Raw genomic sequence first — 25,243 nt, forward strand, 5'->3', positions numbered from 1 at the left:
AACAATGTCTAAACTTAAAAAATGAAAACAACTTTATCGATGGTTTCACTGGTCGCGAAAACACATCGCGAAAACAGATGTTTTACTAGCATATTAAATATCCATTCTGTTCTGCTGCCCAAGAAACAGGGCAGGTATTCTGTTATATACAGTTCACAGTGAAAGAGCAGCGAATTCCCTAGCCACATCTTAAACGTCTCATATCTCCATTTTGGTGAAAGTGACAAAAAAGTGGGCAAAACTCAAATTCAATCATTTGAGGAGAATGTTACAGCAAACATGTTTACAAGACAGACCAAGGTATGTCGTCGTTCAGCCCACCTTAATTAGTCCCCAGTTTAAACACCCATTTCTGTTCCTTGCGTATGAGAAAGTTGGTATGGTCTGTAACGTGGGGAGGAATGTACGGTTGTTCGAGTACAGTCCAAATAAACGCAGTTGGGGCGTGTTGTCTCTCCAAAAAATGATTGGTACGTTTTTTTTCACAACAGGTTTTTATTGATTGAATTAGGCAGAGCAATAAACGTGGCCCCCCACAATCAGGAGAAAACCACCAGGCATCTTGATACAGTTTACATCACAGGACCAGAGTCCAATCAAGAGTTATAGAAAACACGAACAATGGGAACTTCCCCCCCCCCACCCCTACCCCCCCGAACTCCCACTACCCAAGCTCCCTGCTACCTCCCTGTTATCCCTCCCTAACCCTGTGCACATGTGTATAAAGAGCATCAGTGCTCGGTCGTGGTATGGCAGATATGACGCAGTTCACAGGCCCAATTGGTAGTGTGCGCCTAGGGATCTTCCTCAGGTTCCGCTGGTGGATCTAGTGTCAATCCCCTATAGTCAGCCCACCTCTTCCATATCTTGAAGTGCTTACGGGGGCATCCTCGTGCTGCAAATACTGGTCGTTCTAGACCCATACAAAAGTCTAACCCGGCTCTCCATGCACACAGGGGAGGGGCCCTCTCATCCTTCCAAGCACGGGCCAGATCCCTTTTGGCCCCTACTAGCCCCAATAACAACAAGTGGCGTTTTTATATGTTCCCACCAACCCCTTCAAGGATGTGAAGGAGCCCTAGGGGATGAGTGCGTGGAAGGTCCCAACCCAGTACTTCAGACAGGCAGCTCCATACACCCCTCCAGAAACCAACTATTCTAGGGCACGACCATACCGTATGGAGCAGTGTACCCACCGCCGCCCCACAGCGCAGACATTCCGGCGACCCAATCAGTCCTGCCTTCCACAGCCGCTCACGGGTATAGTAAGCCCTATGGAGAATTTTGAATTGGATTAACCTGAGCCGTATTGCAATGGCAGTCCCCCGCGGGGACTCCAGGGCCTCCCTCCAATCATCCTCATCCATGGGGCCAATGTCAGCCTCCCAGGCCACCCTCAGGGGAAGAAGGGTGGAGGAGCAGTGAGTGACCATCGTTTGGTATATACGGGAGACCTTTTTATCCCCGAGGTCGCCCATGAAGACCTTCGCCTCAATCGGACTAAATTCAGGAAGTGAGTCTAGATTGGCAATGCTGGGTGCCAGTGCATGTCTAAATTGCAGATAGCGAAAGAACTGGGTCTGGGGCATGCGGAACTCTGCACTGAGCTCCTGGAACGATTTGAGCGTAGCCCCAGACATCACATGTCCCAGCAACGAGATCCCGATTGTGTCCCAGCCGTCAAATCCTGACAACGAGGCAAGTTCGGGGAGCCGTCCATTATGCCACAGCGGTGTTTCTGCAGTTAGTCTACCCCACCAGCCCATGCGACGTAACGCCTGTCGCCACACAGCAAAGACAGTTTTTATAACACTAGGCAACGTCTGCCGCAGCCGGGCTGAGTAGAGGATCATGTGGAGCGTATTGTCGCCCATTAATGGGCGCTCTAGGGCGTAAGCCGGATCGCTGCTGTCACTGTACCACCAGTCATTTAGGATGAGCAGGTGGGAAGCTTGATAATAGAACAGGAGGTCCGAGGTGGCAAGTCCTCCACAATATGTAGATAAGAAGCACGTACTCAGCGCTACCCTGGCAGCCCCCCCAGCCCACAAGAAGCGTCCCAAGACAGAGTTGACCTGCCGAAACCACTGGGGTGTGATGGGGTGGGGATAATTCTGCAACTGATATAGGAGGCGTGGAAGTGCTACCATTTTGAAAATCACGGACCTACCAAAAGATAGTGAGGGGCATCCGAGACCACGTTTTCACATCTGCCTGAACCCGCTCCCAAACAGGTATTATGTTGCGTTCCCAGGTAAGGCTCACCGATTCCGACAGGAACACCCCCAGATATTTCAAACCGCCGGCAGCTGCCTGCAGTCCCGATGTCCAGGGGTCCGTCACAGCTCCACCCCCAAGGACCCACAGGGTGGACTTGAGTAGGTTCAGGTAAAGGCCCGAGACCTCCCCAAAGACCCGCATTATTTCCAACACCCGTGGCCCCGAGCGTCGCAGGTCAGTAAGAAAGAAGAGGACATCGTCCGCGTACAACGTGATTCTATCAGAGAGGTCCCCGGTCCACACAAAGCCTGCATCTGTGCATCTATGCGCACCCAAGCGGCCAGAGGCTCCATGGCGAGTGCGAACAAGTAAGGGGATAGTGGACACCCCTGCCGGGTCCCCCGTCCAATGCGAAACGTCTCTGACACCGCCCCCGCGACTCGCACCGCAGCCGTGATATCAGTATACAGTATGACATATGACAGAAATATCGGGCCTAGATTGAGGCGGGGCAGGAGCGCAAAAAGGTATGTCCAGCTCACCGAATCAAAGGCTTTGTTTATATCGGCTAGCAACAAAGCCGCCTGTTCACCCGTGGCCCCCATGGCATCTACCGCGGCCTGTGCACGCCGGATATTATGTCACGTTGCCCTGTGAGGCATGAAGCCAGCTTGGTCTGAGTGGACCAGGTCCGTTACATATGGGAGTAAGCGATTCGCCAGGGCCTTGGCCAGTATTTTGGCCTCTATATTAAGTAAGGAGATGGGGCGATAGGAGTCATGTCTATCTGGGGGTCTACCTGGTTTCTGAAAAACCACCACTTCGGCATGGCGCCAATCCGGGGGCAGCTTGCCCCGCGTACGCGCCATCTCAAGTGCATGACGATAATGGGATCCTAGTTGTACATGGAATTTCTTATAGAACTCACATGGGTAGCCGCTCGGCCGGGGGGCCTTACCTACATTGAGCTGCCCTAGGGCCTCCCCCAGTTCCTCCGCTGTAAGGGGAGCATCAAGGGCCTTCCTGGTCTCATCCGACACAGCTTTAGGCAGCAAATCATCAATGAATTTAGCTACGTCGTCTACAGATAGACGGTCACACGGGGCATATTGTGTCGTGAAGTAGATAGCAAAGCTCGCCGCTAATTCGTTCGGGTCAGTAATAACCACCCCGTTTTCAGCAGTAAGGCCTGGCAGCGTGATGGGTTGAAGGCTGCGTTGACAAAGTCTAAGGAGCATTGCACATGATTTATCCCCCCACTGGTATATTCTACTCCGCGTGGCCAGCCACGCCTGTTTGGCCTCGTCCATTAAGACCGACGCATAGGATTGCTGTGCCTGGAGAAGCAACCATATCACAACTTCATCTCCTCCTCCCCGACTCTGCCGTTCTAAGGTTTCTACCAGCGCGGCCGCTGCCGTGATTGTCTCCCGACGCCTATGACGGGCCGCAGTACACCATGCGATGTCCACCCCCCGTATAGTGGGCTTCATGGCCTCCCACACCACCACTGCGTCGGCGTCATCTACTAGGTTTTCTCGCCAATAATGGTCTATTGCCTCCCGAAGATGTCGGATATAGCCAGGCTGCTGGAGATGCCACGAGGACATCCTCCACCTGAAGGGTTGACATTTTCTAAGGAGTTCCACCCTGACCGACACTGGGGAGTGATCGGACAGTCCCCTCGGTAAGATCTCTGCCGCTCTCACCCTGCATAGGCACACTCTGGGCACAAACACATAATCTAATCGGGAGAAGGAGCCATGCACAGCAGATACAAACGTGTACTCACGCGCTGTAGGGTGCATATGTCGCCACGTATCCACCCAGCCCATTCCTTCACTCATAGCATGCAGCCTAGTGGGGGGGGGGAGCCCAAGCATCTCCTGGCGCCTCTGACGGTCCATACATACATCCATCACCTCGTTCCAATCCCCCCCAACCACCGCTAAGGACTCCGGGATGTCCTCCCACACCGTGAACAGCCTCTCGGCCAGGGCCCACTGCAGAAGGGGGGCATATACACTCCCAAAGACCACGGGCTCGGTGCCCTCCATTCCCTTGACAAAGAGATAACGACCCTGTGGGTCCACCCACTGCTTCTCATGGACGTAGGCCACCCTGCGATGAATTAAAATAGCAACCCCTCTGGACCCCCTGGAAAGCCCGGCGTGGAAAACCTGTTGATAACCAAACCTCTGCAGACTGAGTACCTTTGATCCCATCATATGAGTTTCTTGGAGCAAGAGCACATCTGCGACCTCCCTCTTCCCCCAGCGCAAGACTGCCCCACGTTTAATCTTGTCCAGCATCCCCCTGACATTCCATGTAATCACTCGCAGGGACTCCTCAGGGAGTCTATGAATCACATCAGCCATAATCAAGTGGGACCCACCAAGGAGGCCCTCTGCGCCAGCACCACCCATTGCGCACCAACTTCAGCACCTTTGTAAACAACACGTGCATTCCCCCCCACCTACCCCAGGACCCGAACACAACAAGAAAGGCAACATCCGCTTTCCCCCACAACCCCCAAGCCCCCCCCACCTCAACCTTCCCCTCCCCCGCTACACACACCCCACCCCCCCCCCTATACCTCATGGAACTATGAAGTACCTGTCGCGGCAAGGGCAACCCCAAGCCCAAAACGGAGGGCCCAAGACCAACCATGCCAATGGATCCCAACTCCCTGAAACCCAGTAATCTCATCCCCCCTCCCCTAACAACTCCCACATTAGTAGGAGAATGGCAGCCCCTAATAGGCCGTCCCCGAGCCACATTCCACCACCCCACCCATGTTCAATAACTCAGTCTCGAATTGACGCTGAGGCATCGATAATGCATTCAGTTCGCTGGGCCTCAAGCGCACCGTCCCCAACAATCGGGAACTACACCACCAAACAAGGAGCACTGAGTTCCCGAGGCCTTCAGTGATCTTTCCCAGATTGGTCTGAGTCCTCAGTTCTGCCGCTATCTGGCGTACCGGTGACAGAGACTGACCGCTTCCGTGATTTGGACCTCTGGTTCCTCCTGCTCTTGGACGTTCGGTCTCCTCGTTCCTGCGATGACCCCCTCGAAGGGCCCGGGTTCAGTCCCGGCTGGGCATTCGGCCTGATGCTCACCGTTTCGTCAGTCCATTTAAAGAGGTCCTCCGGAGAGTCGAAAAATAGCGTTCTTGACTGGAAAATCACCCTCAGACGAGCCGGGTACAGCAGAGAGTATTGGAGATTCAGGCCTCGCACCTTCGCCTTTGCGGCCATGAAGGAGTGGCGCTGTTGCTGTACGAGCTTGGTATAGTCCGGAAAAATCATGATCTTTCGGTTCTCGTAGAGAATAGCATCCCTGGTTCTTGCTTCCCTCAAAATGGCGTCCCGATCGGGATAATTCAATAGTCTTGCTATCACTGCCCTGGGCCGTTCACCCTCCGGCGGCCTCTGTGTCAGGGCACGATGTGCGCGTTCAACAACGAAGCAGGTGGATAGAGCCCCCGGGGGCAGCCAGTTCTCCAGCCACTGAGTGAGAAACTGTTCCATGTTCCCCTTCTCACATCGTTCCGGAAAGCCGATGAAACGGAGGTTGTTTCGACGTGCGCGTCCCTCCGCATCCTCCACCCGGAGCGCCAGGCCCTTTTGCGCAGTTTCCATTGCCGCCATCCTCTTCTTTAGGGAGCCCACGTCGTCTTCTACCACTGAAATTCTGGATTCTGCCTCCGTAATCCGCGCCACTGCATTTCGCAAGTCCTGGCGTAACAAGGTGACATCTGCGCCCACCGCGCCTATTTTGGCGTCTAGCATATCCCTGGACTGGGTGATGGCTGCCATAAGCGCTGCGTTGTCCGGCCCCCCTCCTTGTCCTCCTCCCGAGGGTCCGGGGCCCCCACTGGGTCCTGTGAATTTATCGATGGTCGGCTGTTTGGTGAGGCCGCCACCTCCTCCCCTGGTCATGGTTGCAGACCGCTCGTGGGCCACTGATAGTAGAGGCAGTCGCGGCAATACGGGGTCCTCTATTCCGTCTTCAAAGTCCAATTGGGACCCACACAGCAGTTCTCCCCCCGCCGCGGGGTTCGGACGCCTGTACCCCTGACCTGGCACTGTTCCTCGGGCAGGCCGAGGCAGGCCCCGGGATCCGCACCCCAGTCGTCGCCGGCCTTCGTGTCTCACACTCCACTGGCCGGACCGTGCCTCTCCTCTGTGTGCTGCGGGCCCTAGCGGCGCCGGTCACCCGCCCCCAGCACCAGCCACCTCTCCCTCAAATGTCCAGGACCCAGGCGGAGGTACTCACAGTTCGCCGTCAGTCACGGGGCAATGCCAGAGCCGGGCCGGCCCACCGGGTACCATCCAGCCACACTCCGGTCTTCCACCTATAAATGATCAGCAGGGAAGACCCAGTACTCCACGGCGGGACCCCTCCAAACGATCGCAGCTCCCAAGCACTGTCGAGGTCCAGCCGTGGCAACGGCCAATGGTGATATCCGGGCGGGGACCACGAAACTCGAGGCCCCGGCTGCGCAGGGTCCACAAGGCCGCAGCTTAAGGCCGGACGGGCTCACGGCATCAAGGATCTCCACACCTCCAGCGGGGTTCTTGGAGGAAAGCGCTAGCCGCCCTCCGGCCCTCAGGACAGTCGAGGTGCAAGGCAATCGGCCGGTCGGCCGACCCACGCAGGAACCCTCCGGCCGGGAGGCGCCAAAATCAAGGCCCCTGCTTCTCTGCCGCGCACTAGGCCGCACTCTTCTCACCGCTGCCCAGTCGCGTCCGACAATGCGGGGGCTCCGCTGACTGCACCGGAGGATCCCTGGCACCCTCAGCAATATTTGCCTCACATGGGCTGTGGTGTATGGGCTCGGGGGCCAGGATAATCTGCCGGATGGATAACGGGCCGGCGGGAGCTCTAGCAAGCTGCAACCGCCATCGCCGCTCGCGAAGCCACGCCCGCAATGATTGGTAAGTTTAGTTGCCTGTCTCTTACAACAAATCGTTTTTTTGTGCTCGGAGATTCGTATTTTTATTTTCCGAGTCGTCATTCCCACATATTTTAGACCACATGGACAGGTTATGAGATAAATTAGCTTCTCGCTGTTGCAGTTCGTAAATTTGACTTGTTTCCAGGGTCTATTAGTGCCAATATCAATTTCAGTTGTCCTGGTTGTTTGGGGGCAAGCTTGGCACGAACCACATGGGTGGTGGCCTACTACAGGTGGAAGGTCCCATATAGTGCCAAGAGCCCTTGGCATTTCAGTGTGAGGTCTGGTGTGGACAATGCGATCTTTCAAATTTGGACCCCTCTTGAAGGAAAAGATTGGTGCTTCAATGGTCTCTTGTCCTGAATTCAATATGGACCAGTGGTTCTTTATTACTTTTTGAATTTTGTTAGACAAAGTCCCAAAAGTGCTGACACAGGTCAACCTGTTTGATGTCGCTTTAGACACTGAAGGTTCCAGGAGAGCCAATCTGTTGTTGTTTTTCGCCCGCTTCATTGATTTTTTTACCAATTTTGGGGGGTATTTCCTACAGTGAAGCTGATGTTGTAAGGCTTTTGAATGTTTGTTATAGCCTTCCTTCGTGGAGCAGTTTCTCTGTACCCTCAGAAACTGCCCATAGGGCAGGTTCTCTCTGAGAGACTTAGGGTGATGGCTGTCAAAACAGAGTAGGGAATTTTTCGCCATTGGTTTTCTGTAAAGCTCTGATTGAAGGCCTTCCGGAGTGGAAAAGATCTTTAAATCTAGAAAGGCAATCTCAGTTTTACTGGACTCTACAGTGAAGCGGAGAAAGGCATTCCTACTGTTTAACCAGTTCTGAAATGCCACTAGGTCTTCGTATGTCCCTCGCCATACCACTAGTATATCATCGATATATCTTTTCCATACTTTTATCAAAGTGATAAACGGGTTGGTGTTAGTAAGGACATGCTCTTGCTCAAAGTGATGTACATATAAATTTGCCAAGCTGGGAGCAAAAATGCTCCCCATGCTAGTCCCAAATGTTTGCAAAAAAACCGTCTCTTCAAACTTAAAGAAGTTTTTCTTCATGGCTAAGGTGGCACAAGCCATGATGAAGCTGACCGGCGTGATGCTGTCCAAGTCACGGCCATCAAGAGGGAAGATAGGACTTCTAGAGTTTCGTCTTGTGGTATAGATGTATACAGTGACTCTACGTCAAATGAGACGAGATAATCATTCTCAGCATCAAAGTCAATGTCAGGGAGGAGACGAAGCACATCTGTTGTGTGTTTGAGGTATGTGGGCATTTCTTGCACATTAGGTCGCAGAAAATGGTCAACGAAGGTGGAAAGTGGTTCCAAAATGGATCCAATACCTGAAATTATCGGGTCATGTCGCCACGTGACCGCTATTTCCACCAATCTCGTGAGAGAGCCTCCCCATGTTCTTAACGATGCATTTTGGGAGTTGTATTTCCGAATTAGGAGTTTTACGGACGGGTTCAATAAACCTTATGTTTGATGCTCATCACAGTCCTGCACTAAATGTACATATTGGAATGTATGTGTTTGGAATGCATATAGTTCAGCGCGCCAGAATAAACAAATTGGTGTCCTTCTTTCGTGTGAAACGACCCAGTGAGATACATTACTGAATGTGGATTACAATCTATTTAGCTCACTCATACAATTAAGTCCTCTGTTAATGCTGTCAAATTTCATGATTAAATAAGCTTCTTTGCGTAACAGAGCACTTTCAATGCATGGAGACCGGTGTTTTGGGTCAATCCCTGCCAGAATGGTCCATTGGAACTCATTTTCACTGTGATTAGTAGACAAAAAATGTTCGACCATGGGAGCAGTCAGAACTTTTCTCCTAATCCTTGATCTGTGTTGTGTTATTCTCATATTAATCTGTTGACATGTTTTGCCAATATACATTTTGTTGCATGGGCACACCACTGCGTAAATTACATTTTTCGTTTTACAATTTGTAAAACTGTCATGTCTCCATTTGATTCCATTATGGTCAAAAACATTACCCTCCAACGTTGTGGAACAGGCCACACAATTACCACATTTGTGGTGTCCACAGACAGGTTTCAAATTCCATTGTGTAATTAGGTCACTCTTGGGTTTGGGAATATAGCTATCTGCTCTTATTAACTGCTGACCTATACTTAGGTTTTTTTTCATTGCAAAAATAGGTTTCGGCATTGGATGTTCCAAATTCTCAAGCAGATGCCAGTTTTTCAAGATGATTTGTCTAAACTTGTTAGTGTGAGACCCATAGGTTGTCACACAAACAAGTTTGTCCAATTCTACTTTATCTTTTTTCTGTAGTAGATTTTCTCTAGGGGTAAATCTAGCTCTTTTCTTATAGTGTTTTAACAATTTTTTAGGATATCCCCTCTTTTCCAGTTCCTTACAAAAGGATTTTGCATGAGTGTCAAACTCTACCAATTCTGTACAATTTCTTCTGATCCTCAATAGTTGTCCATACGGGAGATTCTCTTTTAAACACTGTGGGTGTGAACTTCTATAGTGAAGTATAGTGTTTCTATCTGTCTCTTTTTTATGCAAAGATGTAGTTAGTTTTTGTTCGTCAGGGCTAACTGAGACGTCAAGAAACGTCATCCTAGTTTTGCTGGACTGTATGGAAAATTTAATATCGATGTGTCTTGTATTGATCCAGTCAAAAAATTGATCCAACTCAGTCTGGCTCCCCTGCCACAGGAGCCAGACATCGTCGATATACCTCAGCCATTGAAGCATATTGCCTGAAAAGGGGTTATTGCTGAATATGAACCTCTCTTCATATTGAGCCATGAACAAAACTGCCATTTCTGGCGCATAAGGGCATCCCATTGCTGTACCCTTAATCTGTACAAAAAATTCATTCTCATTTCTCTGTCACAGCACCAGTATAGCCCTCTCTTTTTGCTGCAGGCACTTCAGGCTTGCTTTGGTCGTGTTTCACCTGGATATACCGGGGCTCATCAGGAAACGATTGCTGGCGTGTTTCTTTCTTCGCTTTTGCAGTATCTTAAGTGTTTGCTGCTCACCTCTTCATCTGATTGGGTCCTTTCCTATGCAACATTGCAACATACTATCCCAGCTTGTCAGAGGGGTTCAGTGTCTCATGCGGCAATGCCTTCCTCTTGTAAGGAGTCTAGAGCGTCTACTAAATGGCAGAAGAAAGATCCTGCCTCTCCCACTAAGTCTCCTTTACCTCTTACTCTAGAAGATCTCATGGAGGTAATAAAATTAATGAAACCCTTCGTTATGGAGACTAATGCTGCACTCCAACGGATAGAAGAAAAATGGTTTCATTTGGACTCTAGGGTGACTGAGGTGTTGCAAAGATTTAGTGATGTTCAGGATGCTGGCATTAAGATAAAGTCTCTGTCTAAAGAAATCTCTCTTTTGAAACAACAAGAAGGATTTGGAAAATCGATTTATGGCATTCCTGAAAAGGTGGAAGGTCAGATATGATTGCTTTTCTTAAGTATCATATTACAAAAATAGTTGGACTTTAGGAAGGTACAAACCTTAATCTGCAATGGGCCCAGCGCATTGGGGCAACACAGGGTAGCCCTAGAGAAATAATTGTTCTTTTTTTGTAGTATACTGCGCTACTAATGGTCCTGACTGCAGCTCAACTAAGAAAACAAATGTTATGGAATGGTCAGAAAATAGTTTTTGCTCAAGATGTGTCCCCTATTACTGCAGTTCTCCGTAGGGAATTTCTGTCTTTCCGTCCTGCCCTGTGGTCCTTGAACGCTTGATATGGCCTGTGCACTCATGTTACTTTAAGGTGACCTATAGGGAGAGATCTTTTCTCTTTGACTCTCCAGAAGATCTATGGAAATGTATTCTTCAACATCAAGGAGATGCTTTGGAGCTGGGGAAATCCTGAACCTTTCTCTTGCTTGCAAACAAATACTCTTAGCTCTAATTGTATTTAATGCTACTGTTTCCGTTTATTTGCATTGTTCTTTAGTTGTACTATTATATTGTTACTAATAGTATTTCTTTCCTTACAGGTGTCATTTCCTTCCCTGTAACCTTCTCCCAGTTGTGTCGTTCCTATGTTTTTCCCTCCCCTGACCTCTTGAATTTTAGTCTGTCGTCAAATGTTGGTAAGTGCCTGCCTAATGTTTTCCTATGATGTGGTTTTTCTTCTGTATTTCTCATTGTTATACTTTTTATTACGTCTCCAGCTGCTTTCTTCTCTTAATTAATTTTTATTTCATGACATTCTCTGCGGATTTGTCTTTTGCTCTAGGTTGATTTTTGTCTGCAGTTTGTCTTTCTCCTCCCCACTTTGTTATTGCTGAATCCCTTGGGGTATAAAAGTATTATTTAGGGCTGAAGGTATTAGGCTTCTTGTCGTCCTCTCTATCTATTAGTTATTATCTGTTTCTCCTTTCCCCTCTGTTTCTCTCTTTTTCGTTCATTTTTGTATTCCTGTTTTGCAGGTTCTTGTTTCCTACTTTCTTTCTCTCCTCTTTCCCTCTTACTTTCGATGTTAATTTGTTTTTCAAATATCTGTACCTTACACTTATTTTTATTGCAATTTTCACTTTTTGGTGTTTATCTTCCATATTATGCATTTCCAATGTTAGCAATTTTAGAATGCACATGGATGTTTTTGTTGCTTTTTCATTCTTTTTATGATTGGGAATGTTCGTATGATGTCCTGGAACGTGTAGGGTTTATGTAACACTATAAAGAAACAAAGAGTGCTTGCGCATTTATCTAGAGTACAATGTAAGATTATTATGTTCCAAGAGATTAATCTTACTCATAAGGATATAAACTCACTCAGGAAGCATTGGGTGGGCCATGTTTGTTGTTCTCCAGCAAAAGAGAAAAAGGACAGAGTGGTTAGATTATTTCATAAGTCTCTTTCCCTAACAATTGAAAAAGAGGAGAAGGATGCAGATGTCTTCTTCTCATAATCAATGGCACTCCAGTTTCCCTCCTTAATATTTATGGTCCCACTGGTTTAGATGTTCAGTTTTGGCAATGCATATCAAATCAAATATTGCTTTATTCGTTTCCCATAGCAAAAAACCATAAAAGTTCATATTTAAAAGCCACGTACATTGATAAATAGTTATACAAGTTTAAAAGACAAACATGCGTTCATAAAATATCTTAACATACAAAGATAATGTTAAAACCATTCATATAACCCTATTGGTACAAATCAGTAGCAAAGTATAGGCTGGAGGAATATGAACAACAATATTTCTATTATCAATTAGTCCTATGGCTGATACAAAACTTAAAAAATGTAACAATATTTGTCGCCAGGCAATCTGTCTCCAAGAGTTGCAGCACAATTAGGGCAGGACGACATTGGCGTGAGCCTAACATTTTTAAAATTGGGATTATCCAGAGCTTTCTCGGTTCTTCATAAAATGTACAAAAAAGACCACATGGATTAGTGATTGGGTTGATACTTCGTCGCAGGGGCAAGGTGTTAACAGCTTTGACCAATCGTTGATTCTAGGAAAGGTTACCAGGCAAAGGAAAATATTCAGCCTAAAACGAGTCAACAAGAACCTTTCCTAGCCACTCAGATTGCAAATTAAGTAAGGCTGCATGGCCATGGTGGATTAAATCAGCAATGAATGTTGAACCGAGCTTTTTTTAACCTCAATAACCAGACGCAGATCCTCCAGATGAGTCAGGCATAGCTTTTTCAGCCCTTTTCTTGATAACTCTACGATGAGTGGGGGGTGATGATAATATCTTTCTAATCCCAAATCATACAGAAACCTTTTGACATATGAAAGCCAACCGATCCTATAGGAATTTTCAAGTGCAAGACAGTCGTTCAATAAGCGTTGGTTAAAAACTGTCTTTGAAGAGGACCAGAGGAGGTGCCACAATAGAACTGGCTGCATTTTTACGTTATCAGTAATATATGGCAAAATACGTTTTAAATCCGTTAAAATGGGTAGCTGATACAGCCCACGTCTCTTGGAGACAAAGGATATTAAAGTTCAACGTAAAAATAAGTCACTCATCATTGATAACTTTGGAGCGCAGACCTGCAACGTTCCAGAAAACAATACTAAGTCCTGGTGCACTTGTAAAACTTGGCTGGGCGATACTTGGTGCTAGAGGTCCTCCTGAGTCGACTGGAGTTAAATTGTTATCTGTACTACGGGTAAAATTATACAATCGGAGCCCAACCTCTCTGTTACAGTATTTTTTATCAACGTGGCTGTTGGGGTTTTTTGCTCTTCCTCCCCGATAGCTGAATTCGGTTTAGATATGTTATGTTCTAATGGGTCCCTCTGTCCCACCACTTGAGAAGGACTAGAGGTGTCCCCTAAGTAAATATTGGTTATACTTTTCTCCAACCTGGGCGTCGCTCTAGCTATACAGGTTGGTTGTCATTCCACAGCGTCTAGGGAGGATAGCGCCTGGAACATGTTTACTGTTAAAATGGGACCATTCCCTTTACCACTCGGCCTGAGGATCGGTTTGTAGAAAAACCCCAGTGGGAGAGCGCTTATACAGGTGTTTTGAGGAGAGAATTCTTCCCTGGTGTTTAGTAGAGATCGGACCAACTGCGGATGGCCAAAATTTATAACTGTCAATATTCTTAGGGGAATCGCCAACCCACCCTACTCTTCGGACCATCAAAATTTCGTTAATAGTCTGGGGTCTACATTTTTATGTTTAATCAGCCAGTCAGCAGTTTTGTTTTGGAGCGCCGTCCAGTATTCTCTCTGTCCATTTTTTAGTACTGGCACCCCAGTTAAAATTATTACAGATGGGCAAGAAGCCGGCGGTAAACCTAGGGTATCAGTGCTAGGATTCAAAGGCCTATTGTAAGAGTATTTCAAACTAACTGGCCCTGATCCACCCGTTGCACCCCCCTGGAGTGCTCCATTTCTTTTGTGACCTCGGCTTCCCGGGTTGTTAAATTGGGGGAATGAGCTTCCCTTAACCTCCCACTCGCTCCCGCAGAGCCCAGAAACCAGGGCTCCTCTAGGTGAATTGGGCTTTTTCCCCTCACTTCAATGCAGGTTTGGATTTTGTCTATTTTATCTCTTATAGTACCTACTGCCTCGTTCAACAACTCAATCTTTTGCTCCATACGGCCAAATCTATCATCACTAAGACTACTTATCTGGTTCATCATTAACCCAAAAGTTGTTTCTAGGATCCTTCTAAGAGTGTTTTCAAAAACGACATGCTTTTTGGGATCGTTCTCATCAGAAGGGGGGTATCTACTTCTTTCTGCATGCTACAAGTTTTTTTAATCACCACTGGTTGTTCCTCTATTTGCTGCATTACTTGAGCATTGAAGCTTAGGCCTCCTATGTTCCTACGTACAGTACCCCCCTTAACACACTTCTGCCTTGTTCTCTGTGCTTTCCCTTTGGCCTTTTCTATTTGTTTCCTGGTTCGTGGTCTAGTCCCTAATTTGGGCTGTGATTATCGACCCGTTCTTGACTCAGGGGAATCGGGATTAGCCAAAGGAGAGTGATCGTTGCTACATTGAACAGTAATTCTGGGTGTCAGGGGAATAATAGCGAGTGATAAACGTCTTTCTGTTAGCTGGATCTCATGGGTGAGAAGCGATTCAGCTCTTATTAAAAAAGCATCTAAAGTGCCTACAGCACTCTTGCGTTTCTCCATACTCCTAAGCCATTCACTTCTATTCTTTACAAACATTTACAGTAGCAACCTAAGTTACACCGTTATTTAAATGGGATCTAGTGAGCCAGAAATCTAGTGGAATAGTGGAATGCTTATAATAGAAGCTGACGCACTAGCTTATTGCTATTCTCCTATAGCCCCTATAATCAGGGTGATCCTTATTACGTTATGATGTAATTAACATCCACTGAGAGAAAGAAATGCATTCATCTGCATCATTCCTTAGACCAGGTTCATCCGCGATGCCACGCTGATATCCAAACCTCGGCAGCCGAGAGGCCCATGGGCGTCTTAGCGTCTCATAGGTGGAGATTGTAAGCAAATTATGGATCATTTTATTGATAGGAAATCTCTCTCCAGATATGTCCCTAAGAAAATGCAAAAAACTTTTACAAACATTTTTCAATCCAGAGGTTTGGTGGATGCTTGGATGATATATAATCTGGACAATTTGGAATTCACTTTTTATTCCCCCACACATAATTCAAAATCTATAATTGATTACATCTTTGTGACTCCTCAGCTTCTTACTAACTTTGTTCATGCTGAAATTGGATCTATACTTATATCCGATCATGCGCCAGTGTATATCAATATAGATTTACCATCCAAACCCTCTAAACCTTACAGGTGGCACTTTAACAATTATCTACTCAAAGATCCTATTCCTATGGAGCACTCTAAAAGTTTTCTAGAGGATTATTTCATACTAACACTACCCCTGGCATACCATTTCACCATGTATGGGATACCTTCAAGAAAACGGCCAGAGGTTATATCATTGATTAAGTTACTGTTAAAAAAAAGAAACTTCTCAAGGAATCTTCATCCTTATTATTGTCTATTAAACAACTCGAACATGCATATTACACTTCTAACAATGTTGATACCCTTAAGCAACTCGTTCAGGCTAAATTGAATTTCAATAGGAAGTCGTCTGAAGAGGTATCCGGTGTGTTATCAAAGATCAACTCTAAATTTTGTAGTAGGCGTAACAGAGCAGGTAAATTGCTAGCAAATTATTTGAAGGTTAAATCCCAAAAATCCAAAATAGTTAGCATAATTGACGAAAAAGGCACTAATCATCTTAAAGATGAAGAAATATTACATTGTTTTACCGATTTTTATAAAAATGCTACACATCGGAGTTCTATCCTTCAGACACTGCCTTGGACTCGTTCTTTGATTCTCTTTCTCCTCGTTCTCCTCTCATTGCCAGGCTGTTCTTTTCTTGATAAGAACTTATCTTTATCTGAGCTCAAGACCGCTCTAGCCCTACTACCTATGGACAAAACTCCCGGTCCGGACGGGTTTATAGCTGAATTTTATTCTTGCTTTTCGCAGATTCTTCTCCCACATCTCCTCTCTCTTTATCAGTACTTTGTTTCTCATAATGAGGCTTGCTGCACTTTTTTGGAAGCAATGATCTGTTTGATTCCAAAGAAAGACAAAGATCATTCATCTTGCGCAAATGATTTTCCTATTTCTCTTATAAACTTGGATTGCAAAGTTTTTGCTGAAGCCTTAGCTCTTCGCCTCAATCAGGTTATTTACAACTTAATTGATATTGAACAAACTGGGTTTGTTAGGGGTAGAACCTTGGCTGAACATTCTAGAGCTTTTTAAACATCATACATCTTGCATCTAAGAGTTCCTCCCCTTCAGCTGCTATTACCCTAGATGTTGAAAAAGCTTTTGATCACCTAAAATTGGCTTTTTATGACGCAGGCCCTTAAATGGCATGGTTTTGGTCCTGTCATTTTGTCTCTTATGGGTTTGTTTTATTCCTCCCCTACTACCTCTGTTTTTGTTAACTTATCCCAATCCTCCTTTTTTACCATTCGGGGGGCACCCATCAAGGTTGTCCTCTCTCACCTCTACTTTTTATACTATCTCTTGAACCTTTTCTTCATTCTTTACGACACTCACCCCTATTTCATGATTTTTTTAATTAAAACACTCAAATCAAATCCACAGCTTATGCTGATGACATTTTGTTATATATTTCGGATCCCCTATTTTCCATACCTGCCTTACTGATATTTCATCCTCGTATGCTACTTTATCGGGCTATAAATTAAATTTCACAAAATCTGAGGTTATCCCAATAAATAAATATTGCTTAAAAGATATGTTTGCGGATAAGGGTTTTAAATGGAACTCTAACCATATTACTTGTCAGGGGGTTAAATATTCTTCCTCAATCGCAAAAACGGTTCAACTCAATTTAGATGACATACCACAAAAAGTGCTTCATACGTCGGAGAAATGGTTGCTCTTATATTTATCCAGGTGGGGCAGGTTGGACACAATGAAAATGATGATGCTACCAGTTATAAATCTTTATCTATCCATGCTACCAGTTAAGCTTCCATTTACATTTTTTAATTCCCTTAATAGTGCCCTGGGCAAATTTTTATGGAACAAACAGAAGGCACGTATTTCTTTGTCTTCTTTATCTGCACAGAAGGATAGGGGTGGAGTTAGTTTTCCAAACTTTCGACAGTATCATTCTCTTTTTTTAATGCAACATATTTTACCTCATCTCTGTTCTCCTGCGGATACTCCTTTAACGGTCTGGCATAAATTGGAGGATTCTTTGATTCGGCCTTTCTCATTCTCATCACTGGCTAATTTTTCACATCCTCTACGTTCCTTTAAATCACCCATCACTTTATATTCTATATTGGTTATTTAGCCGGTCCTTACCAAATCTCTCTCACCACTGCAGGCATTATTTGATTCCTCAATATGGCATAATAAATCTACTAAGCTATCAAATTATACAATTTTTTTTAAAAGATTGGGTTACTAAGGGAATAGTTCAGGTCAAACAATTGTTTTGACGGACGCTTCTTCTTTCCTCTTATAAAGTCCAATCTTAATTTGGCCTGTCCGCTGCCTCCCTTTTTAAATATGATTAATTCAAAACTATTTTTACTCACTATTTATCCCTCCTTTCCCGATCTTCTTCCCTTTCACTGGATCCTATTTTGTCACCATTAATCACCTCCTCCTCCCTTCGGACCACTCATATCTATAAACACCTTCATTACTTACTTCCAAACCGTCCTAAGTGCAAGGTTGAACTTTTAAGAAAATTGGATTTACAACATACTTTTTCTGTACACACTTGGAACTCCATCTGGTCTCGAATACATCACATGTCTTGCAATGCTAGCACTACTCAGGCTTTAAATTACTTTTATCATAGATTATTTTTAACTCCAGTTTCTATTTCTAAATACAATCCCAGCTTATCACATGTATGTTGGACCTGTTCAAATCCTCCTGGCACTTATCTACATTCATTTTTTTCTGTCCAAGCATTAACTCTTTTTGGATAAAGGTTTGTAAAACAATTTCCTCAATATGTTCTATCAGTTTTCCGTTTGAGATCAAATCTATATTCCTGGGAAGCACTTCCACAATTTGGTTTGGTGCTCATAGGATGGGGTTGTTTGTGGATTTATTACCTGCTATTGCCTTTCAAATGATTACCACCAACTGGAAAGACACCCTGCTCCTCCACAGCCACATGGTTTGAGGGCTAGCAGCTCAGAGTTTCCCCAAAGGCCCCTACATTATGACAAAATTGGCCCTGGGGGCACCACAGAAATTATTTGAGTTGTAACATTTATTTTTGTTTATAACATATGGTTTGAAATCTAAGGCACAATCTAATGGCACTTTACATATACAATTACTACTGAAACCTAATCTAGTAGATTTGGGCTTACACTGACTTTGATCCTGAAGAAATGGCTCCAACTCTCAGAGTGACTGGGACATAAAACATGTTGACCACACATTGAAACGTAGGGCCTATTACTATGCCCATTCGGTTCACGCTCTGTTTTTACCTTGACATGGACACTCACCAGGAATAACATCTATAGAATAGGGATTGCCTGTAGTCAATTTTAACTGCACCACCAACCAATTTACCACTTCTCTTTCAACCAATATTGAATGACATCCACCTGTGGCATGGCAAATACCAGGCCAGGAGTGATAAAAAAGTTATTTGCTAAAGAGCGCCTGTCTTTGGGTAATGCAGTACCCACTCAGCCAGGAGCAAGCTCGATGATGAAGCATGCCACCTTGGTGGGTGAAGGTGATTGCATCCCAAAAATGGGATCTTCCATAACCAATTGGAGAAATTGATTCTACCATTACGATGTGGTGGAACAGCACACCATGCATATTTGTGTTTTGCAAGCGGCTAGCCTACCGTATTAGACCAATCAAATTGTCGCCATCACCAGTGCACAGTACACCTATAGCATTGTTCTGCTATGTATAATCTCAAAGCCATATCTTTGCACAAGAACTGCCTGCACATAGAACATCTCTGTAAGTGTCTGTAGTATTTTTTGAGCAGCAAATATAGCTGTCTCTTGCAGCTGTGGTGTGTGCCAGAAAACTGTCATCTGTGGATACTCCGAAATCATTCTGTGTATCTCATCTCTGCAATGCTGCATGAAGCAGCACTGGTTGCAATAATATCAATAGCACCTGAGTCTTCCACAAGCCAGGAAACAACTGGCTCTTCCAATTAGTAAACATTCAACCTGATAGCAGTTGGCCCTTACCAGCATTTGTAAGGAAGTTTATTGTTACCCAATAGCACTGCCAGCATCACAAGATAAATCATTCAACTCCTCATGCTGAAAACCAATCTCAGCATGTCATTTGAGCACAATTGGGCAAACCACCAGAGCTTTCTTGGAATATGTGTTGCTATTGTCAATCAAATAATGCTACTGGCTGTAGATATCTTTGTAAAAAACAAATGTTTTTGGAGTGCTCAAGATTTCCATTAAACATTACTCTTAACACAAGGCTGTCCCCCAATTTGACTACCAAATACTTCTTGTGGTAACATCGACATTTACATTACTACCCTGGACCATCTCTCGCCTACCAGCAGTTGACAACAGGAGGTGCATTCTGCTTGCCAACAAACCACTTTGTGTTTGCAAGGCTTTGATGACAAGGGGCCCGATTCACAAAAGTAATCTGAGACAAAATCCTAACTTTATGACTTTCGGTATTCACAAAAGGCATTTAGGAGTAGTAAAGTTAAGTTTTGATCTTAAGACAAAATCCTAACTTAACTTAAACTTAAGTTAAACTTTTTAGGATTTTGCCTTAAGTTTGCCTTAAGTTTTGATCTTAAGACAAAATACTAACTTAAGTTAAACTTAAGTTAAACTTAAGTTAGGATTTTGTCTTAAGACTAAAACTTAAGACCAATTTAGGACAAAATCCTAGCTTAAGTTCAACTTAAGTTAGTATTTTGTTTTAGGAGCAAAACTTAAGACAATCTTAAAACATAATCCTAACTTTACTACTCCTAAATGCCTTTTGTGAATACCGAAAGTCGTAAAGTTAGGATTTTGTCTCAGATTACTTTTGTGAATCGGGCCCAAGGAGAGTAGATCTTTGGGAGAAATGGAAGGGGGTAGTGAGAAGTGCAGCTTGTACGTCCAGGTGGTACAGCAACTGCATGCCAAGTGCAGCCTCAGCTGTCCAGATCCTGTCATCACATACTAGAAGCGGCCCCGTATTTCCGTGTTCTGTTATCATATTCCATTTGCAACTTGAAATACTCACAAAATGGCACCATATGTCAAGGTACATCTCACAAACTCCTGATAGCAGCTTCACAATGCTAGAATCTCCTATGCTTCGGGATAATCTTATATGCCTGTGCACTGTCTCCTATGTTCAGTTGCTGCTTCTCATAGAACGAAACAGCCATAAATGCAAAGCTAATGCCATCATATGCCCGATACAACTCCACATATCCAGGTACTGCAATGGTACACAGGAGGATTCCTCTTCGGACCAAATATTGGCACTTTATGACACAAAATTGTCATATAAAAAGCAGCACTTGTATTCCAGGGTCTTTTTGTTGGGGTGTAAAGTGGTGTGTTGTGGGGCAGCTGGGCAGTCAGTGGAAGGATACAAATGTGCATGAATGTGTATTGTAATTGTCCCTATTAGCTATATAGTTTTTTTTTTTTTTTTACCAACTTGACCTGCTGCATAATGCAAATTTTAATCTCACAACTTTACTTCATTACTAAGTGTGCCGAGATCCATTCTGGACTTTATGGTTTCACAATTTTACTCCTGTGGATCACCATGGTGGAAAGTAATCTGTCTCTTACTTGCTCTCTCTGTCCCTTTTTCTCTCCAGGAATTACAACAGTATAAACAAGCTCTCAGAGTTGGGCAGGGGGCGCAATTCCCAATGTCAGCTAAAAATGGCAGAAGAATGCAATACATGTTATTGATTTTTTTTAAAGTATTAGGATTATTCTAGCTTTGCAACTACTTCCCATATTTGCTACCAAACTGTGTCTCTTTAAGCACAGTGAGCACGGAACATTAAGATTTTGCAGGAAATGTTTGTCAAATGGTGTTTCAAAAGCCCCTCCATTCAGCAACATTGATTAAAACTGAATGGAAAACAAATACGATTATACCTGGGGTTGTGCTTTCTCCCTTATCGCACCTTTGTGGAAATGTTTCACAGATCCACCTTCACATTTTAGTAATAACTACTGATGATAATTGAATGTGTTTCAATGGCAGTTCTAAAACATATAGGCACAGCCATGAGTACATAGACCAGTGGCGGCTTTACCTGCAATTCGGTCCTCTCTGTCCTCTTCCTGGTTTCTCTGCGAACAGGAAGCACCCAGGCTCCCTTAGCCAATGAAAAGGCTGCAATGCAGCGTTGTGATTATTCTAAGAGCCGTGGTCGGTGCTCAGAAAGGGAATGGAACCCTGGGCATGTTCCCCACCCAGGCTGTAATACCAAGTGTGCAGGACTTTTGGTCGGCCCAAGATGGCCGGCCAAACAGTCATGGGCACTTAGAGAGTGCCACCACTCCGAGAGTGCCACCACTCCTCCCCCCTGCATTGCCCAGCCTAGCCCGGCACCGCCCCGCCCACCCCACCCTACATAACTGCCTCAACACGGAAAAATAAAATGCTAATAACCTCACGTTATTATCATTTATTATCTTTTTCTTTTTTTGCTGGGCCGAAAGCAGTGGGGCGACGCTCCTGCACCTTAGCGGAGGAGTTGCCCCTGATACAGACGTGATGCATATACAGTTTCCTGTGGGAGAAACCTTGATAAAACAGTCTGCAGCAGAACTGCCACAAGAGGGGTGCAGTTGGAAATAATTACTCTGACCCCACACTTGAAATGCCAACATTTGAGGACATAAAATGTTCAAAGTAAAATAACGATAATATGGTTGGAACATTGGTGTTTCAGCCTCAGGAGTACAGAAGCAAGTCACGCCCAATATTTGGGGGTCAGGGTGGGAACTAGGCAGGAAGAGAAGTAGATGGCATGGCTCTCCCTGTAAACAGAAATACTGAAGGATATGCATGTTTGTTTAGGGCAGCGGTCTTCAAACTGTGTGGTGCGCATAACTAGAGGGCCATGGCTGCATTCCCAGGGGGGCTCAAATAACTCTTCAACTATTTGTAAATGAATATGGCCTTGAAGCGCGATTTTGTTTAATTCGCACACTTACAGGCTTTCTTCATTTCCATAAAGTGTACGAACTGCAATCAAGAGTACTATGGGGCAGGGTAAAAAAGTGGGGTCACAGGGTCACACAAAGATGCTAAAAAGAGTAAAATATTCTGCATTATTTTGTCATTTTCTTGTAGTAGATATAAAGAACAGGAGCATTTTAGATGACAAATAAATGTAAGTTAAACTAATGGGTGGGAAATGTACTATTTTAGGCTGTGATATCTCATTTGGAGAATGTGTTCCATGCTGTATACCTCTGTGTGAAAAGGCAGTCACAGAAAGTAATCCTAATTGTGCAGTGTGAAATAGTAGCTGTGTTTTTAAAATGCTACAAAGTCCCAGCTGGTAACAGAAAGCAGGATGAATGTCAACCATTATTGATATCTGTATATATATTAATAATGAGTAATCTGACTATACCCCAGCACATTTTCATAATTCTCCATTAAAAGGACAAATTGCAGAACTCACCTAGTAACACTGTTACATTACCTCTCAAGAAGTAACTCCACTAGTTAAAGTCTATAGTGGCTCCCAAGCATTCTTCATATTTAGCGATTAGCCAATTTACACATTCGCCTTTCAGGTAGCAGAGATGGTTTTTTTGTTTTATACAAGGGGCAGAAAGCCTACTTTGTGTATCAGGCCTAGGAGTGATGGCACTGTAGAGTGGGCAGAGCAGCCAGCGTGCTTTGTGCAGTTGTGTGTATGATTGGTGCAGCCACTGCTGTGGCACCAGGTCCCAGTGGAATGAGAGGCCAGCTAAACCCCATGCCTGGTTTACTATTCTTACTAATTTGCTTTAGGGCCCAGTGGCCACTTGCTCTTGCAGTGTTACTTTGGGTCTCTGAGTAATGGTTCAGGGGTTAGGAAAATTATAGTGGAGGAGACACCTTACTTTGGGCATCAGAGAGATTACAGTGACTAGGATGGGGCAATATGGGAGCTCATGTTTTTAACAAAGGGAAGAGGAGACATCCCACTTGGCGAGGCAGTAGTTGTCATCAGTTAAGCTGGGGTCCAGGAGCCTGGGGGCCCCACTGTATTACAATTATGCCTTTTGTTTAAAAAATAAAAAGGGTATTGGGGCTCAATTTACTTGCTAGCATTAGGACCAAGGGCACCTTTGCTGCAATAAGGGGGAGGGTCAACTCATGGGAGCTCATGTTTTCTGGAAGGGAGGAAACGTGACCTATTTGTGAGAGCTGCAGACTTTGGAACGGGGGAACTAGGCTCAGGGCCCAGCGTTCGCTCAAAATCATGTGATTCTTGTCAAATCACTTAATGTTCCTGATCCTTAAAAAATCTCACCTTGTGTAATGTAATTGGAGGATTTGTCTTGCTACCCAGGGGCACAGTAATCATTACTGCAGCAGGTGCACGTGTATTGTGGCCGAGGAGTGTGACAAGCTACCCAAATTATGGGGAGCAGAGTTTTTTGGGGCTAATTCATGTTTTTGTTTGATGATTTTTCTCTTTTATAGGTCTCACATTTATTGTTGCTTATATGGCATAGAAAACATCTCCCTGAAATGATCTCATAAGCCATGCCCATCTGCTCAGCCCAGCCCCTCTCCCAATCCTTGTCAAAAAGGTTTGGAAGGGGACTGTAGCTTCAGAACATTTTATTTAGGGGGGGCTTGGAACAAATAAGTTAGAAGACTCTGATTTAGGGTGACAGTGCACTGAGTAATTGTCTCCTCCAAATACACAAATAGTTACAATGCCCATTGCTTTGCTTTATGTAACAAAAAATACGTCAGTGGTCACAAATGAACATAGGTGGGACATAGGTTATCGTGGAGAGGGAAAACATAGGGGCATATTACCAACAACTAGCGATAATTATCGCTATGTTGGTTTAGCGGCGATATTTTTATCGCCGAGCTGCGGCGCTTTTTATCGCTTAGGAGCCTTGATATTATCAAGGTTTATCTCCTAAGCGATACAAATCGGCCGAAATGCATGAATATCGCTGAAAAGTCAGCGATATTCATGCATTACCGAGCTAATGCTCTTAGCCATGTTATCCACCTACCATTGGATAACATGGCTAAGAACTGCTCAGGGGCAGGTGTTAGCTTTTGGAGATATTCACGCTTAGCGCGAATATCTCCAAAAGTTGGTAATAGGAGACTGTTTCCAGTCGCTAACATCTTGGCACGCCCACTTTGCATGTCATTAGTGATAAATATCACTGACATGCAAAGCGGGGCCCAAGATGGTCGCTATCTCCTACTAGCTGTCGCTAACTGGTGTTAGCGACAGCTAGGTAATAGGGAGATAATTTTATCTCCACTTTCTTGGCTTTTAAAGCCAAAAAAGCAGAGCTAAACCCCCTTGATAATATGCCCCATAGATGGGAAGATGATGTTGTCCAAAAATAGGAACAATATCACAACAGCACACCTTTTTATTTGTAAATTGCAAACAAAAACTGACTTGGAAACACTTTGAAGATCACACAGATTGAAATGATAAAACATATGTAGTGCTTCAATCTGGTGTTCCATCTGTTTCTAAGCACGCTTTGTATTTGCATGTGCACTTGATATATGAATGTTGGTTAATGTGCCAACTCTAGATATCTTTGTGCAAACTATAAATCCCAGGTTTGAATCCTGACAGATCAACACAGCCGTTCATCCTTTCAAGGTCAATACAATTCCTGTGTAAGGGGGTCCTCACTACAGGCTGACAGCACTGGTTGGCAGCACACGTAGACAAGGTAGGCAATGTAGGCATAGGATGCTCGGGAGCATAGGAACAGCTCAAAGAATGAGTTAAGTTACATGTTATGTTATGTTATGTTAAGTTTATTTG

This window comes from Lissotriton helveticus, chromosome 2_1 (assembly GCF_964261635.1).
Source record: "Lissotriton helveticus chromosome 2_1, aLisHel1.1, whole genome shotgun sequence".
NCBI lineage: Eukaryota > Metazoa > Chordata > Amphibia > Caudata > Salamandridae > Lissotriton > Lissotriton helveticus.